Source organism: Herpailurus yagouaroundi, unplaced genomic scaffold (genome assembly GCF_014898765.1).
Source record: "Herpailurus yagouaroundi ecotype Mexico unplaced genomic scaffold, PumYag 246, whole genome shotgun sequence".
Taxonomy (NCBI): domain Eukaryota; kingdom Metazoa; phylum Chordata; class Mammalia; order Carnivora; family Felidae; genus Herpailurus; species Herpailurus yagouaroundi.
Window position 1 is genome coordinate 9,206,219 of NW_024412463.1, and position 12,493 is coordinate 9,218,711.

Below are 12,493 nucleotides of genomic sequence, written 5' to 3' on the forward strand. Positions count from 1 at the left end.
CCCGCCGCGCCCCGGCCCGGGCAGGGCAGCGCTCCCGCGGCCACCGCGCCGAGGGGCTTCCGCTGGGCGCCCGGCTCCGGCGGGGCCTGGCCGCCTCTCGGGACAGGTGTGCCCGGCGGAGCCGCGGGCGGGGAGATGAAGGGAGTACGCCGGGCTGGAGCCCGCTTGCGTTCAATGATTCGGACTTTGCCCACTCCCCCGCCCCCCCCGCAGCCTCGATTGTTTAGGTGATAAATCCGGCCACAAAGGCGTCTATATGGCTTGATTGATTACTTTCCAGAGAGGAAGAAAGGCCTAATAAAGCAGGAGGGGGGTGGGCTGTGCGGGGCCTGTCGCCATGGAGACGCAGGAAGCAAAGTGATCATTAAAACCTTTCTCCACCAGAAGGCAATTTTCACTTCACAGAGAGAAGTCTGAGCTTCTGAAACGTAGGGTTCAAAAAAAGAATCAAGGCTGGTGTTTTGGTATCCAGCCACTGGACGCGATTTCCTATGGGAGAAGCACAGCGTCCCCTCACAGATTAGGTTTTGATGAGAAGTTGCCGTTGCCTTTGGCAGAAGACTTGTTTTCTCTGAATGCGCCCCCCCCCAGATGGGGACCTGGACACGTTAAATGGTGGGCATCAAAATCTAGATGATCCCTGGGGCTGGGGCGGAAGGCAGGCTTTGTGGGGAGGGATTCCTTCACTTCCCTGCAACGCATAGGAGCTTCGCTCTCTAACTACAGAGAAAGACCTCGTAAAGGCAGCTCTGTGGGCACCAGGGCCCAATTTGACATTTTAAACAATAAAGCCATGCGAGGCTTGTAAGATTTCTTTGTTAGGACTGTTGACACTGTGTCATTTGGTCAAACTAAGGTACCAGCCGAGGAAATCCCTCCGCTTCTACATTTGGGAGGGTAAGTTGATTTCCTCGGAGTTTCAAGCGGAGCCGGCCATGAGCAGACCCTTAAGGCTTCAATTAATCCTTTTATTAGGAATCGGGGATTAAGCCTTCGGCACTCCATGATGGATTGGTTCTCTCTGTGTCGGAGATGCACATCCGTGACTGTTCCAATTATGGAAGTTGAGTGGCTCGTCACGAGAGAATCCTTTCCAGCTTCTTTTGTCTCCCTGGCAGTAAAAGGAAGCAAACTTGAAACGGAAATTATGGAGGATTTAGCTTTTTGGCTGTCTGTGAGTTGATGCCTCCGTGGGTGGGAACAGAGGGCTCGGCAGGTGGCTGGTGCTGGCCCACCAGGGAGAGGTGGCAGGCTTGGATGATTAAATGTTGCCGTGGGAGGGCAAACGCTGGAGTCAGTCTCTGGTTCAGATGGTCAGAATGGGACCCCGAGAGCAGATGTCTGAGGCGAAAAGTCTAGAGCATGTACCGTTCTGTGAGTGGTAGAACCTTGCTGAAGATATCAGGCAATTAAGTCTTTATGGATTGTGTTAAGCAGACGAGTTCTGGCAGAAAGAGAATCAGAATCTTCGAGTTGGAAGCAGCCCGGGAGCTGGAAGCAGGCAGGGTGGACCAGGGGAGCATTTTCTATGACTGCCTTGCCTGGTTGCCTTGGCAGGTGCTTGCATACCTCTTTTGATGGGGGACTCACTTCTTTATGTGGCAGTGCATGGTTCTCTTGGGGCAGATGTGTCTAAAAATTCTTCAGGTGGCTCATAGGAGTGTACAAGCCATCAGTCCTGATGGGGTCCTCTCATGGTGTGTGTTACTCGGGGTTTCAGACAGTCTGCTCTTCGAGGGCAGTTACCACACCGTTCTGACTCTGGGTTTCTTCACTGGGTTGAAAAGTCCCAGCCCTCATCTTGTCCTCCCTTCAGGACCTCTTCGTTTGTCTTCCTGCCGCTCTAAAGATCTACTCCTGAAAACTGAAGCCGGTGAACCAGCTGTGGAATAACCCAGTACAAAGTCAAGGAGAAGGGTCACCTCCTTTGGTCTAGATTTTGTATTTTTAGAAAACAGCCCAAGGTTGCATTTACTCTCCCTCCCCCCCCCCCCCGCCCCAAATGCATTTTTAACGCATCACTATGCTCTTAGTAAAAACTCAGGAACATTCTCGGAAAGGTAAAATATCCTTCAATAGGCACATAGTATACCGAGAATACATTTTTCATTGGATATTAGGCATTGGTGTTCTTTCCAAAGTTTACCCATCAGAGTCAACCTGGCTGTGGATGCCCAGGCAAAGCCTCCTTGTGCTTGTGTGTAAATTTCCCCTAGGGCGTGTCCCATCTGGTGGGATGTCAGGGCCACAGGGCACCCACATTTTCTTGTCGTGATATCGCACCCTGGAAAATGTGCCGATTGACATTCTTTCCAGAATCTCCGAGAGTGCCCTTTCTCTGCAGGCTTGCCAACATCTGAGGTCATCAATCTCCTTTTCCCCGCACGAAGAGTGACAAATGGTGGCTCATTGTGTTAATTTGTGGATCCTTGGTCGCTGGTGAGCGCGAGCAGCTTTTTGTGGCCTTATTAGTGCATTAAATCTCTCAGTGGCCACGTCTGTGGCCACGGACTGTGTGGCGGGCATGAACGGCTTTCCCCGAGGGCCCCTGCTTCCACTCTCTCCGCATCATTGCTGCGTTAACAATAATGTTGCATCTTCGCAAGACTCTTCTCTGTGAATCCCTGCTCGGTGCCCACAGGCACGGCCAGGCCTTCTCCCCCAGTTGAGCTGGAAACAAGGTGAGACGGCACCCCGTGACTTTTCATCCTTCCGAGGAGTTCCTACTCGCGGGCAGTTTTGCTAGGCTTTTTTCTGCCCCCCGCACCGAGAAGGTGGTCTGTGACCTCCTCCCTGTCCTCCTCCTCCCCTCACTGTCCCTATCCTGTGCCCTCGCTGGCCTTGCCCAGTGCCCCTTCCTGACCCTCTCTTCGCTCGGATTCTGCTGCGTTTCGCTCTCCTGGCTCCCTGCTCAGCCGTCTCCTCCTCCTCCTTGCAGCGGGCACACTGGGCGTTCCTGTAGGGCCCTCTGCTGACTTCTTTCTCCACTCCACACCCCTCCCCCTTTCCCCGATGCAGGACCAGAGTCCCCTGGGACTGCCGTTTGCACCCTTTCTGTGGGGCCTGGCTGTTTCCCTTTGTGAAGCTTCTGCTCCGGGGGCCAACCAGTGGGGGACCTGTGCTTTTGGGCAGGTTCCTCGGGCTTGACCCCCCGTCACGTTGGTGCCTACTCACTCTCTGCGGTGGGGGCCGCCCTGGGCCCTTAAGATGCTAAGCGGCATCCCTGGCCTCTACCCACTAGACGACAGGAGCTCCCCACCCCCTAGTTGTGACAACCAAAAATGTCTTCAGACATCTCCTGGTGTCCCCTGGGGGCAACGTCTCCCCGGAGAGCTGCTGATGTGGACCGTTGTTTCCTAGTGTGTATCAGTCACCTGGAGTCCTGTTAAACCCAGCGTTTCTGCTTCGGCATGTCCGGGAGGGGCCCTGGTAACGTGCATTTCCAACAAGTGACAGGGTGGGGCTCAGGTGGCCTCCCCTGGGGGATCGCTGAGTCCAGTGCTCAGCCATAGCCTCGGTCTCTGTGCCGACAACTTCTGCGTGTGTGTGTCCCCATCCACGTGTCTGTGCCCGTGTGTGTGACCACGTGGGCCCTGCCCTGTGTGACTCCTGAGCTCCAGCCCTCGGTGTCCCGCGGTCCCCTTCCCATCCTTCAGGTCTCGGGCTGATGTTGCCTCCTGTCCCTCCTTTCTGATTCGCTCGTGGTGCTCTTCACCTCCTGGGATCCCGGTGTGTGTCATCCGTGAGGACTGTCCCCCTCTAGGCCCGGAGCCCCGCACGGAGCTCCCACGCAGGAGGCTCCAGAGAGCATGTGTGGAATGCATGGGTGCAAGCACAGACCGCAGGCGTAGCTGACGAGGCTTGGGGCTGGCCAGCTGGACCGGCCTCTGTGCAGATCAGCTCGGGCACAGCCAGAGGGTGGCTGGGAGACCAGCCACGGCTCCCTTCTGCAGTCCTACTTCTGCCTTATTGCCTGGAGGGGGAGAAGCCTTTCGGAGCGTCCTGTGCCCTCCCGAGCTGCGGGCTGCCACACACAAGGACACGTCCCAGGCCACACTCTCGCTGGGAGTCGCGCTGGCCCCTCGCTGGTTGCGTCCTCCGTGCTCCAGCGGGCCCCCTTCCCCTCCTCCCAGGAGGAGTGCTCTTGCTGCTTCCAATTTCCCTGCCATCGACCACCGGGAGCCCCTGCCGCCTTCTGGCTGGACTGCTCGGTACCGAGTCCTGGTTTTCTCTTCCCTCTGCCTGGTTCCGCCGTTGGTGGGATGGAGAGTTTTCCAAAGTGTAAATGTGGTCTGGTCTCTCCTTTGCCTCAGCCCTACGGCCTGGTGGCGACAGGGCAACGTGCCCCCTTTCTCCCTGGTGGTTCTGCCACGGTCCCCCCGCCCCCTGCCTTGCTCCAGTGCCCTCTTCCCGGGGGTCTCCCTCTGGCCCCTCGCAGAGTGTCCGCTTGGCCTAATTAGGAGCAAAACTACGCGGTAATAACCTTGCCAGCTTCTTTAGGCTTATTAAAACTAAAAGCTAGATGCGTTAAAAACATATATGGGGTTTAAGAACTTAAGAGTTTTTGTCTGATGATGAAAGCACTGCACATTCCTTACCGGAAAAGATTGGATGCTTCTGAAATTTCTGTTCCCCGGCCCTTCTCACTTGAGTGCAGCACAGAAGGCCACGACCGCGGACGGCTTTGTCGCTGGGGCCTTCCCAGGTGCCCGCACGAGGAGGTCAGCTGCCACAGTTTAGGGTCCCGGCTTTCCCCCTCCCCACCCTGCGCCCCTTTTGATCACGTTAGCCAATCTCCCCGCTGTCTTGTCACTCTTTGAAATGATCTCACTGATGTATTTGACAGCCTAGTTTATTTTCTGTCTCTCCCTCTGGAAAGCACCTTCCAGTATGGTAGTCACTACCTACCTGTAGCAATTGAAATCTAAGTTAAATAAATGAAAATGAAAATTTCCTGGCCCCAGCTGCACCGACCACATTTCAAGAGCTCAGTAGCCACGTGTGGCTGGTGGCTGCCATACTGGAAAATGTGGATCTAGAACATCCCGTCCCCAGAACGTTGGGCCAGCACTGTTCTGAATGGGAAGCCCCCTGAGGGCAGGGCCTTGCCCATTATCCTCTTGGTTATGCTGCACTTGGCTGTTTCCCAGTGAATGTTTGTTGATGGCATTGAGTCCGCCTGACCTGGTCATGGTCTGGAGCTCTTCTTCTGGAGGGACCCTTGGCCTCCCTCAGTCTGATCCTCTCATGTTCCTAAGGGAGGACATCCAAACAGAGATCATTTCTTATCTGCACAGGATTCATTTATTTCGACTCAGTGAGCTTCCCCAGAGAAGCTAAAATGTGCCATGTTGGGTCCTTGCTGGATGGCTGTCTTCCACGAAGACAGCAATGCCATCCAGACAGATACTTTGCCTGGAGCTGGACGGGTGGGTCCAGGTGTGGGCTTTGCCACACGCAAGCTCAGTGGCTTTGGACAAGTCACTTCACCTGTCTGAACCTCCATTTCCTGTATGTCACATAGTGGTAGTTATTGTTCCTGACTCCCGGCGGGTGAGGCTTACTGAGCTGTTGTCTGTACCGGTGAATGCATTTTGAGACATTGCTTGTTGCTGTCTCCGCTCTGAGGAGACAAGCGCCTCCCGACATCCTCGGAGATGGTTCCGTCTTCGGTGGATAAGGTCAGGAGGCAGTGGACCCTGCGGGGAGGGCAGGAGGCAAAGGAGGGGCAGCTCCCGGGGCTGTTTGCAGCCCCTCCTATGACTGGGGCCGCGTCAGGGCCGAGCTGTCAGCCTCTCTGTGCTTCACTGTCTGCGGCTGTGACTGTGGGTCAGCCCGTACTGACCCGGCGGGGGCTGGTCAGGACCCGGGGCCCCTCAGTGTCTCAGGAAATGGCGATCAGAAGGAGGAGGAAGGTTCTGGTTCAGGTTCAGGTTCTGGTCTCCCTGGGCGCTTGCAGTAGCTTGCCGTGTGGATGGGCTGGCTCTACTCGTCTCTTCCCACCCAGCCGTTGGCTCCAGACCTCCCCTGCCCTTTCCCATAACCACTGTTTTCCTAGGGCCGTTTCTGCCTCCGTGGCTTCCTCCCTGTCCAGCCCCCGGGTCCCCTTCCTCAGACGCTGCTCCCCAGCTGCCCGCCAGCCCCCTCCCCAGACTGCGGTCCATCCAGAGTCCCCTCACCTCCAGGTCGCTGCCTCTGGTCCTATAATTCTGGGACAGCATTTTGGGTGGTCTCGGAAGAAGATGTGACTACGTATTCTGGGGGAGAGAATGGTTCACTTTTGTGAGTTTGCCTCCCAGGCTCCTTTGGGAAAAGGGCACCCAGGGCTACCACAACACCCCGTTTTAAGACCTATGCTGGAAATCCAGATTTTGATGTGAAATGTGATGTTTAAATGTTGTCAAGTTTATCAGTTAGGGATCGGTGTGGCTTCACGTAACAGGAAAGCCAAGTAGAGCCCCGGCTGGATTAGGATCGGGGTTTTGGTCTAGGGAGGCGCAGATAGCCCACCGGCTTCCTGGTCGCGGGTTGAGGGCTCTGTGATTTCCTGGTAGCAGCTGGTTACAGGGTGGTTGCACCTCTCGCAGTAGGTACACCTTCTGGGCAGGGCGAAGGGGCTGGGGACAGGTTGAGGGGTGTCCGGCTGCTGAGTCATGACCCTCCTTTCCTGGGAGCCGTTCCCAGTGACATCTGCTTACGCGTCATTGGCCAGGAGGGTTCAAATTGCCACCAGCAGCTGCAGGGGGCTGGGGAACGCGGGGCTTTGGGTGGTTGGTTTTGTTTTAGGTGCATGGCTACCCTTAACAAGAACCGGTGAAGAAGGGGGTAAGAAGAGTGGCTGCGGGTCATCAGCTGTGGTCCCTGCCAGGGCAGCCTAGAAACACACAAAGCCCCAAGCCAAACCACGCACATCTGGGGATGCATGTGGCCCGCAGGCTGCCCTTTGAAAATTACATAGAAGGCATCTCGGGAAGGCTGAAGCAATTATTATGTTTCATGACATTTCTTTAGCGAGAAATTAAAGGTTGGGAGTAAGATGTGTGATCTAAGCCTGAACATTATGTCCATCCAAATTTTATTTGATAATATTTGTTCGGGGTACGAGACTGACAAGGTCACTGGCCTTCACGGAGCTGACAGTCTGGTGAATTATTGATAGCTGGAGTGAAAATGTGCTCGTCGTCAACTCTGTTTTCTACACCGGGCCATCACACTTGTGTTTCACTTTCCTTTAAACCCTGGAGGAAGCACCAGAGGGCTGGGGAGGCTGAGGACCCCACCCTGGGGCACACTTGGCGGGAGGGGGGGAGGTGGTGGAAGCTTGAATCCTGGTGAGTTTGATGCCCCACCCACACACCTGCCACGCCCACTGCCTGCCTGACCCACCCCTGTCCGCTGGACTCACTCCCTGCCCCACCCACGCCGCCCCCCCCACTCACCCCTGTCCATCCCAGCCACTGCCTGCCTCACCCACTGTGCCCTGCCCACCCTGCCTGAGCTGCCCACTCTCTGCCTGACCTGACCCACCCGTGTGCACTCCGCCCCTTCCCTGCTCCACCCACCCTGCCCCTCTCACCCCTGTCGTCCCAGCCACTGCCTGCCCCGCCCACCTGCCTGCCCCGCCCACCCTGCCTGTCCCGCCCATTCTCTGCTGGCCTCTTCATACACCTTCCCTGAAGGGCCTCAGTCTTTGAGATGGAACAGGTGCCTCTGCTTCGTCCCTTTCCTGGCTCAGGCAATCCATCTGACAGATGTATATGTATCTGTAGTCACATAAACACACAGACAGACATACTCCTCCATTTCCCAGTCCATTTAACCAGAATGGCCACCAGGACGAGATTTATTTATTGAAAGTCAGGCAAGGTGATGGCAGAGACTCAGCCGATGGCTGAGTCGTGGAAGGTTTTATCTTTAATGGGCTGGGGCGGTGTCCCTGTTTGTTAAAGCAAGTCATTGGATGGGCAGCTTGGCATGTCCCTTATCCAGTGGGACCGCATTAAGTACACTTTGACGTTGATGAGTGGGCAGTCACAAAATGAATCTGCCAAGACCCCAGGGGAGGACGGGAGCTGTGGCTACATGGCTTAATAAATATATTTATTGCGCGTTGTTATGCAGCTGTTTTAAGTGTAACACTTTGTTAAAGTCACAATCTTTCTCAGTACTCTTACCGATGAGTTGTGTTATTACTTTATTTTGGGGGGCCGTTACTTCTTGGAAGTTTGTGTCTATGTGCAGAAAAGTTTTTGCCGTGTTGTAATCACTAGCTCAGGGGATTTAAATAAAGTCAGAGAGATGTGCCAGAAATGATCTTTTTTGCTTCCCTTTGGCAGGAAAACATCGTCCCGGGCAGTGTTAATTGTGGGATGACTGTGTTTCTGCAGCCACATGAGTCAGGTTGTCGCTGACCTTGGCATGTTGGTCAGGGTCTTTTGTGCAAAGCTCTTGAGCGTGTGCAAGCATCAGGACTGTCTCAGCACCTGGGCGCCGCTCTGCCGGGGTCGCGTGGCCCTGCCCCACGTTCTTTATTTTTTCACTGGACTCTAGGTATGACGGTGGAAGTGGGCTCTCCAGAGAGAGTGGTGGTGTGTGATCTTCCTTTAAATCAAATTTATTTACGTACAGAAGACGGCCTCAAAACATTATAAAGTAGCTGCGGTAATGCCCGGAAACATGAGGAGACACAGGCACGGCAGAGGTCACAAAGGGGGTGTAGGTTTCGGAGGAAGGGGGAGATGCTGTATGTTATCGTCCTGGGCTTGTGACCCTGGTTGGCATTTCTCCGTCTGCTGCCGTATCGAGCACTGCTGTGTGCAGGGGGGACGGCGTGGGGGGCGATGGAAACACGTACTGCCTGTCCTGGAGGCTCACAGTCTGGCTAGCGACCTAGCACGTCAACGAGCACGGAGCGACAGGTTACCTGCGTAATAAGCCCAGACCCCTCACGTTTGTCTCCTTCTGTGCTGTTTCGAGTTCGTTCCCTCCCAGCGATCGGGGGTCTGCAGCACGGAGCTCTCACCGGCGAGCAGGTGTCTGCAGGGTGGCAGGTCCAGGATGGGCGCTGGATGCAGAGCGAGCACCTCTTTCCCGCACGCGCCGCATCCTCCGTGGGCCCAGCAGTGGTGTCTCGTGGCAGGTGGAGACGCACGGGGGGCCTCTTCGGTCTCGCGCCTTCACTTCCGGCTCCGTCTGTGAGGACAGGCACGTGGGCGGCGTGCTGAGCAAGGGATGTACACTCGGCCCCCGGTGGGCGGAGCGGGCGGGGCACACGTGGACGCAGGAGGGGTGGGGAGTGGGGGCCGTAGCGCAGACCCCACGGTGGGCTCGCTTCCCCTCGTAGACCGCCAGCGCCCAGAGACGACGGGCTCGGCAGGCTTGACGTCGCCATCCCCTGCCACGTCTGACATGGCGGGGCTGACATGGGGACACTGGCCGACAAGGTTTGGGGGGGGATCTGGCGGGTCCGTGGGCTCTGGCGTCACGCTGCCTGGGTCCACGTGCCTCCTTACGTCTCTCGGCCTCGGTTTCCCCGTCTGTAAAATGAAGATTGCTTGTAGCGCTGCCTACAGTGAAGGGTGGCCGTGGGGACCCGGTGGGTTGCTTTCTGTAAGGCGTTGAGCAGGGTGCCCGTCACTATGGACAGGCTTCCCCTCAAGGCGTCTTGGTGGCCCCTGAGCATTTTGGCCAGGGACAATGGGGAGCCCTGGTCCTCTGCAGCACTGAGGCTCTGACACCCACATGTCCTGCTGGTGCCCTCATGACATTGCAGGAAGAGTCCCTCCTGGCCTGAGGTCACCACCGCCTGGCGAAATCAGCCATTCCTTCCCGCCTTCTCACCCTGGCCCCTGCTCGTCCCTGGGGCTGGTTCACAGGGTTGCTGGTACGGGAGGGACACTCCTCCGGAGGCCCCGTGCGCATCTTCCTAGTTGGGGAGCTGAGCTGGGGGAGTCAGGATGTAACAGGGCCAGGTCAAAAGGCAAGGTCGCAGGCTGAGTCACAGCCACAGCTGGGGTGGCGGGCTGAGAGCCCCGGGGCTGATGCTCAGTGCTGGCCTTGGGCTCAGGAGGGGGCATGGGGACAGAGGGGACCCTCGTGTCCCTCTTTTTTCCCCCCCTCTGCCCCTCCCCCCCCCCATCCTCATGGGTAGCTGGTTCTGCCTCAATAGGAAGCAATTAAAGACTTAGGGATAATTTACTATTTTGTCTCCTTTTTTAGTGGGATTTAATATCTGCAACATGGAACAGACGAGGGGCCTGGCCTGGTGCTTCGGTCCATCCGGGCAGCCCCTCTGGTGGGGGCACAGGCCCTCTCCCGTTAGTGTTCCCCGGCAATCTCGTCTTTTCCTTAAGGTCATTACTGTAGACACTGGTGGCATCTTCGCGTGACAACTTGCCTCTGATGTCTCTTTGTGCCTTCTGTCTGTTAGGACTGGTGTTACCCGCTGTTGTGTTCTCTGCTCCAGGACGGTCCTGCCCGGAGTAGGCGTTCAGGGAACGTAGCTTTTATCTTGAGAATATGGTAATGACACCCATGTCACCAATGGTGTGGCTGCCATTCGCGGGTAGCCACGCGCAGAGGTGAACTTGAGGGGCAAACGTCCTCCAAATAGCAGCAACAAAAGGCCATGACGGCTTTGGGGTGTCGGGGTGAATGGTCTTGCCCTTCCGGAAATCCCCGGAGCAGATGACCGAGTGTAAAGGGTGGCCGCTCAGAGCGCGACTTATCGGTAGTGCGCGTTGCTACAAAGAAGCCTACAGATTTGTTAATAATTAGTCTCTGTGTGCTTTTTAAAATTAACTAACGACAGTTTATTCCAGGGGGATATTAGCACAGAGCAGCTGTTCTCTCAGGAAAATGCAGGTTCCAATCAGTCGTTTTGTTTCTGGTTCCTTTTTCTGACCCTGGGCGGAGCCGCCGTTGGCTCTTGCTTGGTGAGCCCGTTAGCCAGGGGGCAGAGGTCGTTTCTCCCACGGGCACCCAGGAGCCCAGCCACCAAACATTTCACGGGGTGGGACATCGCTGGTTGCGGAGAGGCCGTTGGGTGGCTCCTTTCCCCAGCCCAGGCTGTCACTGGAAAGGACAGGCACAGAACACGTGCGTGACAACACCGGGTGGCTCATTGCAAGTGGGTGCTCCCCTCCACGTCCCCTCCGTCCTCCCTCCCATCCAACAAACCAAGTGCTCTCTCTTGGGCCAGGTGTGATGGCAGCATGGGGACGGCGTGGACAGCCGAGGCGGAGGCACCGCCCCATGCCCCTGGGATAGTCTAGCGGGGGCCTCGAGCAGGGACTGGAATATCCCAGAGGCGAATACTAGTCACGCCGAGGTGAGATTGCCCTGGTGCTATGAGGGGGCCTGCAGGCTGGGGGGGGGCTCAGGGAAGGTGTCACTTGAGTCGAGAACTGAAAAGTGGGTATGAGTGATGGGAAAGGCAAGGTTTCCTGGGTGGAGAAAATGGCCCGTGCAAAGGCCCAGAGGTAGGATGCTTAACGGGTAAAGTGAGCCAGTGGCTGGGGGGGGGGGGGTGGGGCATGTCACCATGTGTGCGCGTGTGTGTACCCGCGTGCAAGGGAGGGGGAGGTGGTGGAGAGCTCCAGGCGTCCAGCCTGCTTTCCTTGTGCTCGCGGACCCCTGTGAGGGTTTTTGTAGGTGAGGGACCCTGGCTGCACGTGGATGGGACTTCCCTGGGGAAGGAAGCCTGGAATCGGGCCTCACTGCAAGGATTGGGAGGGCCACCTCCGCGTAGTCCCTGTCCCCCTTGGGAAGCTTGGGGACCATCTCAGCATCGGGGCTGGGACCGTGGTCGGGCCTGTGGTGAGGGGTCTGTGAGCCCATATTCCCCCCCGTCTTCCCTCTGTGGGTGCTCCAGAAGCCCTTCCTGTGTCCCTCATGGTGGCTTTTCTCCCACGTGCCCGTGCACAGGATGCTGAGCACAGGCTCCGGTGGGTGCCTGTACTGTGTGCTAAGCGGGAGGAAGGGAGCAGACCCCGGGGACAGGGGAGTAGGGTCTCCTTCACAGAGTCCCTGGGGGTTTAAGTCAGGCTTCCTCCTCCCCCTTCTATCCCTCCCTGCCTCCCTTTCTTTGTTTTCCTCCTTCCTTCAGCCTTCCTTCCTTGTCCCCTCCCCCTCCTCTCTGCACGCCCTGCTCCGCACTCCTCCCTGTTCTCTGTGCTCCTCCTTCCTCCTTGTGCTCCCCCTTCTTGCCTGTGCTCCTTCCTCTCCTTCCTGCCTGCGCTCCTCCCTCCTCCTTGTAGTCCTCCCTCCTTGTGATCTTCCCTCCTCATGCTCCTCCCTATGCTCTTTCCTTCTCTCTGTACTCCTGCCTTCTCTCCGTGCTCCTCCCTCCTCCCTGTAGTCCTCCCTCCTTGTGCTCCTCCCTCCTCCCTGTGCTCCTCCTCTCCTCCCTATGCTCCTCCTTCGTGCCTGTGTTCCTCCCTCCTCCTTGTGATCTTCCCTCCTCGTGCTCCTCCCTATGCTCTTTCCTCCTCTC

At 56.9% G+C, this 12,493-nt stretch overlaps 1 protein-coding gene across 4 annotated transcripts in view; it reads left to right on the forward strand.

Moving 5' to 3' along the window:
* PHACTR3 (phosphatase and actin regulator 3) overlaps window positions 1-12,493 on the forward strand; it is a 217,605-nt gene that overhangs the window by 1,293 nt on the left and 203,819 nt on the right. Inside the window, exon 1 of one of the 4 annotated variants that reach the window (XM_040459802.1) lies at window positions 741-897. The exons of the other annotated variants lie outside the window; for them this stretch is intronic. The gene's annotated coding sequence lies outside the window, so the exon portion shown is untranslated. Of the gene's footprint in view, window positions 1-740; window positions 898-12,493 lie in introns of those variants that run through there. 4 annotated transcript variants of the gene reach the window in all.